Source organism: Monodelphis domestica, chromosome 2 (genome assembly GCF_027887165.1).
Source record: "Monodelphis domestica isolate mMonDom1 chromosome 2, mMonDom1.pri, whole genome shotgun sequence".
Classification (NCBI taxonomy): Eukaryota; Metazoa; Chordata; class Mammalia; order Didelphimorphia; family Didelphidae; genus Monodelphis; species Monodelphis domestica.
Window position 1 is genome coordinate 372,526,087 of NC_077228.1, and position 6,000 is coordinate 372,532,086.

General features: G+C 39.2%; 1 long non-coding RNA gene across 1 annotated transcript in view; it reads right to left on the bottom strand.

The window, feature by feature from the left end:
* LOC130457424 (uncharacterized) overlaps window positions 1–2,298 on the bottom strand; it is a 41,871-nt gene extending 39,573 nt beyond the window's left edge. Inside the window, exon 1 of the long non-coding RNA XR_008916636.1 lies at window positions 2,085–2,298. This is a non-coding gene — a long non-coding RNA (uncharacterized LOC130457424). The remainder of the gene's footprint in view (window positions 1–2,084) is intronic.
* Window positions 2,299–6,000: the final 3,702 nt, after the last annotated feature.

The following is a 6,000-nucleotide window of genomic DNA, read 5'->3' on the forward strand; positions in this document are numbered from 1 at the left end:
GATAGAATAAAAGTGGGGCAAACTTGTTCAATGAACAACAATTAGACATGCCTTTGCAAGGCTTTCAATAGCTAAGCCCTAGAGACAAGTAGTTTGTTTCTGAGAGAGTACAGGCTTTGGAGCTCTTTGTGGACAAGTCTCTGTCAGGGAGAAGAGGAAGAAATTTCTGTGCCTCCATCCCATTTGACCATGGTGACTGCCACAGAATGGAACACACTTCACCTGAGCAATTCAGGAGTTCATAATTTACAAGAGAGTTTGAGGCACCACTAAAAGAACAAAGGCACACTCTTCACAGATATGGATTTAGAGAAGCGGTCTCTCAAGGGAGAAGGCCTAGAACAGCTAGCAATTACCACTTGGCAGTTAAACATTATTGTACATCTTCCAAGAAGAGTCTTAAACACCTGAAATTCTCAATATGCATAGTGGCCTCTTCCATTATGACATTTCCATGAAAACTTGGAAAAATCTAGAAGCGTTTATTAAAAAACAGCATTCGTAATGATCTCAGGAACAGAAGACTTAGATTTTATAATCCTATAAAATGTTTTATTCTTTTATTATTTCCTTTTGTGCATCATGGATCCCTTTGACATTCTGGCAAAAATCTGGCAAAAATCATGGACTCATTCTCAAAATAATATTTTTTAAAACTTAAAATAAAATACTTAGGGTTAGGAAGCCAATTATACTGAAATACAACATTGGAATTCTGGCCTAGAAGGGGCAGGTTTGGTAGATAACTGAAATTGTAAAAATATTTTAAAAAATAAGTTCTTTGAACCTGGGTTAAGAACCCCTGCCCTACAGGTATCCAGCTTTCTCTACTAAAATTATTACAGCAGTGATTGTAGACAATTCCAGTACCAAGCTGGAAAGGGTTGGAATAAGACCCTGGACAATAGCACATGGTATGTCTATTACCTGAGGAGCAGAAAAGCTAATAAAGAGAGGAAAGTCTTTTTGGTTTTGCCCAAAGACTATGAACAGAGGCATGACCTACTAGAGATGACCTCAGAGTTCCCTTGCAGTTGAGATTCTCTGATTCTGGCATGATTTCAGGTAGGGATCAGAAATGAGAAGGCAAATGGTTTTATGGGACAGCTTGTAAAAGGATGTTCCAGTTTAATTGCATTCAATTCCACAAATTTTTATTTAATGTGTCCACAGGGTGGTGGATATTGAATATACAAAAGCAAAAACTGAAATGCTATGAAATTATGATGAGCCCAGCTGATTAAGGCAGCATGTGTCTGATCGTTTGGGGTAGGGGGTCGGGTCAGTTGCTGGCAGGGGGTGTTTTTATTGTGGACCTGAGATTTCCTCAGTGTGGTGAGCTCTGGGTGACACTTTCTCCTACCAATTCAGACTGATACCTTTTCAGCATTTCATAGTCTCAGGAAGTTGTCTGGGACACTAAGAGGTTAAGTGACTTGCCCAATGCTGGTTTTTTTGTCCACTGTGCCATCCTGCCTCTCAAATTGTCTCCTAGGATTGGAAAAATAAGGGAGTCAAGTAGGAAAGATCTATCCTTTGCTAATTTTTACATTTGCCCTGATTGATAAGGAGGTCAGATACAGGCAATTGCTAGTGCCTACAGGCTCCCCTGCATACATCCATTTACCTTGACTGCTGGACGAACAGAGGATTTTAACTCTGCCATCTTACTTTTAGCTAAATATTGGTCCAGCAACCAGAGATGAGAAATTCCTTGATGGCCCATCACTAAGCTGGATGTTATGTAGTACACTGAGAAAATCTGAAGACTTGAGATTTTCATTGTAAGATTTGAGTTGATCCCAATTGAGTCTGGGAAAGAAAGGCCCCCAAGGGAAAGCTGGACCTAGAACCAGGAGTTTCCCCTTCCCTTGCCCCCATCCTCCTCTATCCCTAACCAAACCAGATGTTTGGTTTGGAAATAAGATTAAAGAAAAAAAAGAAAACCAGCCAGAACAACTACTTCATGCAGCTCCTTTCAAAGACTCCAATTTCAAATAAAGTGCATTAGCCCCACTTAGTGGAGGGAGAGATGACTGGACTACAGAGTGAAAGAACATGGACCCAATCAGCCTGTCACTCACCTTGGCTGCTTAATTCCAATGTCTGGGCACCTGCAATGCTTTCTAATGAGCTCTGCATGGGAGCCAAAGCAGGGCTGGGATTTTCAGGGAACATCCCTAAAGGCTACAATTACTCAGACTGATAAAATCACACAGAACCTTAGAACTAAAAGAATCTTGAGGATCAACTAATTCTGTCTTAACAATGGTTTACATGACTTCCTGAAACCTGAAACCTTGTATTTCCTCTCAATAGAACCCTATTTTTAACAGCACCATTGAGAAACCCTGAGAACAGCCTAGAGAGAAACAGAGACAGAGACAGAAAGCTAAAGGGAAGGAGAGGGCAAGAGACAGACAAGACAGAGACAGGCAGAAACAGAGGGGGGAAGGGAGTGGGGAAAAAAGGAGGAGGAGGAGGAGGAAGAGGGATAAAAAAGGAGGGAGAGAAACATAAATGACACAATTGGAGTCCAAGAATAAACATATTCATGAGTTATTAAGGCTCTTTTGGAGTATATATTTTGTGGTTTAGCAACTCGTATACATCACAATAAAGTTTTGAAGTCTCTGGTTAGCAATAATAACACAGAGAGGGCATAGTTCAGCCTGGAGCACCATAAAAAGTGATGCATTTGATGTCAGGGCACCTGGGTGAAAATTTTGATTCTGCTGCCTCTCCCTGGGCAAGTAAGTCATTGAATCAATCAGTCAACAATCATTGATTAAGCACCTACTTATTTCCCAGGTATTGTGCTATATTCCTTCAATATAAAGAAAAGTGGGAAATAAAAGTTCTTGGCCTCAAGAAGTTCACATTCTAATAGAGATGACTTTAGTTTCCACCCTCTCTGTTGATTATTTCCAATTTATTCTCTACCCAGAAAGGATGGATGGGACAATCATAAAAAAAAAAAAACATCCTGGAAAGACATACAGCATTCCCCAACTGACAAACAGTCAAAGGCTATGAATTGGCAGTTCTCAGATGAAGAAATTCAAACTATCTTTAGTCATATGAAAAAATGTCCCAAATCACTGTTAATTAGAGAAATGCAAACTCCAACAACTCTGAGGTACTACCTTACACCTATTAGACTGGATAACATGGCAAAAAAAGAAAAATGATAAATGTTGGAGGGATATGGAAAAATCGAGGACTAATATGCAGTTGATGGCACTATGAAGTGATACAACCATTCTGGAGAGCCATTTGGAACCATGCCCAAAGAGCCATGAAACTGTGCACACACTCTTTGACTCAGCAATACCACTAGTAGGTCTGTATCCCAAAGAGATTAAAGATGAGGAGGAGGAAGGACCAACTATATAAAAATATTTATAGCAGCTCTCTTTGTGGTGGCAAAGAACTGGAAACTGAAGGAATGCCCATCAGTTAGGGAACAAGTTGGGGTACAGGGTTGTAATGAAATACTATTGCACCAAAAGAAAGAACAAACAAGATCACAAAAAAAAAAACCTGGAAAGACATGAAATTATGCAAAGTGAAGTGAGCAGAACCAAGAAAACATTGTAAACAGTAACAACAAAAAAGGAATGATAATCGACTTTCAATGACTTAACTATTACCAACAAGTGGAGGATCCAGGACAACTCAGAGGGACTCATGACAAAAAAGGCTATCCATCACCATAGAAGGCACAGACAGAGTCTGAATGCAGGTGGAACCATACCATTTTTCACTTTATTTCCTATATGAATTTTTCTCTAGTGTAAGTGAGATGTGTCTTGGTTTACAACATGATGACATGGAAACATGTATTGTATGATAATATACATGACCTATATCTTATTAGCTGCCTTCTTGGTGAGGGAGGAGGAAGAGAATGTGCATTGCAAAATATAGAGAAATGAATACTAAAAATTGTATCAACATGTAGTTTGGGGCAAATAATAAAGAAAAACTCACCTGAAAGACAGAAATACTCCTAATACAAAGTGAAGTGAGCAGAACCAGGAGAATATTGTATCCTACATATACCTTGTTTATATATCATCTTTCTCATTAGACCATGAGTTCCTTTGAGAGGAAAGACTCTCTTTTGACTTCCTTTTTATTCTCAGCATTTAGCACAACACTTAGGACATAAGTAGGTACTTAGTAAATGTTTTATTGACTGGCAGACAGGTTTATAAAATGAAGCAGTAGGAACCCACATCTTACCCCAGACAGGGTAGGGAGGAAGAGCTTTCATTGGGGTGCTGTGGAGAGGGGTGGGTGAAGTTAGAAAGTTAGAAATGTCCTCAGGTACCCATGGAGAGGGGGAGGGGAGCAGCCCAGCCCCACTGGCTTTCTCATAAGGAACTCTGGCAAACTCTGTGCGAGGGCAAGGGTGATAGCACATGTGCCCCAGAGAGGGCTCTGAGTGCTCCCTCTGGTACACATGCTATAGGTTTACCATCACAAGTCTAAGGAAACAAAGCAGGTTCAAACAAATAAAATGAAATGAAAGCAACAGGCAAACAAAAATAAATTTATAAGAATATTAGAAAAAGTAAGGGGATGAACTTTTTTGTACATTTCATTTTCTGGGGAGTAGGAAGATTTAAGGGAAAAAAAAACTTCTTGGCCTCCAAAATAGAGTTGTAAGAATTAAATTGCTCACATGTAAAGAGAGTACCTTCTATGAAACTGATCGACTGTATTCCTTTGTGGTTGCCATAAATATAAGAATTAAATTTATGTCCAATACTTCAAGTATTATATTTCATAAAGTTTATTATCTAACAAAATAGTACCATTAGACTATATTTTTCTACCTGCTCAAAAAGCCCACTCTACCAAAGCCATGACAAGAAGACAAGAGAGCGAGAGACATAACTCCACAGACTTTATATATCCTGTCTATGTCAGCACTTAACTACAGGAAGATAGTAGGGTGCTGGGAATCATAGTTTTGCTGGGAATTATAGTTTTTTGGGGGTACCAGATTCTAATTACACAGGGTGATGAAATAAAGGAGTTGGAAGACTGAGTCAGAGTAGATCAATGAAAAGAACACCAGAATGGGAATCAAAAGTCCTGAATCCTTGTCCTGGTTGATTAAAAAAATAGGCACTTTGGGTAAATCAATTCCCCAATCAGGTTCTCTTTCCTCATCTCTCAAATGAAAGGGTGGGAATGGGGACCATCTAGGATGAAAAGTTGTGAATCTGGGTCATTACTTCCTTCTGTTGCTAAATCATTTGTTCTCAAAGAATGTGTACCCATTGATATGCCTCAAATTTTAGTAAAGTTTGTGTCAAATTGCATGGGATTTATAGTTAAATTGCATGCACATTCTTGAATTTCCTGCCATAATGTATCATTATTCTTCCTGGCAAAGAATAATACTGTGTCATTAGCAAAAAAAAATTAGAACTTCAAATCTAGGAGATCAGAGTAGAAAAATGTAGAAATTACCTATCAGATGAGCCTAGTGCTACACCTCAGTGACTGGAATCATATTGCCTCTAAAATTAGACTGTTGAGTCCTCAGGATTCTATAGCTACTGATTCCTGGCATGAGTTATTGAGTGCATAGGGGAAAAGGGAGAGAAGTCGAATATTTCAGTGTTTTACAACACTGGCAGAAGGAGACAAAGACCAGAGCCTCCTCTTATTTCTCTTCCCTATCCTTTCTTCTATTTTGAATTATCTTCCATCTCATCTTCTAGCCTCCCTTGAGATGTTCTTGGGAAGAACATCACCAGTTACAATACCATCCAGAATTCTGGAGGTGGGTGTAGTCTTAAAGAGAACCATAACTCACATCCAGGGACATTGATCCCACTCCTTTGTTTAGTCTTAATGGGCTTGTGGAGAAATAAAAAAGAATGGAATGCCAAGGTCTTGATCACCCAATTCCCTCCATCTGCATGGTACTTTGAACTATTGGTGTGGGGAAGGTGAAGAAAGAAAGAAGAGGCACTTCTG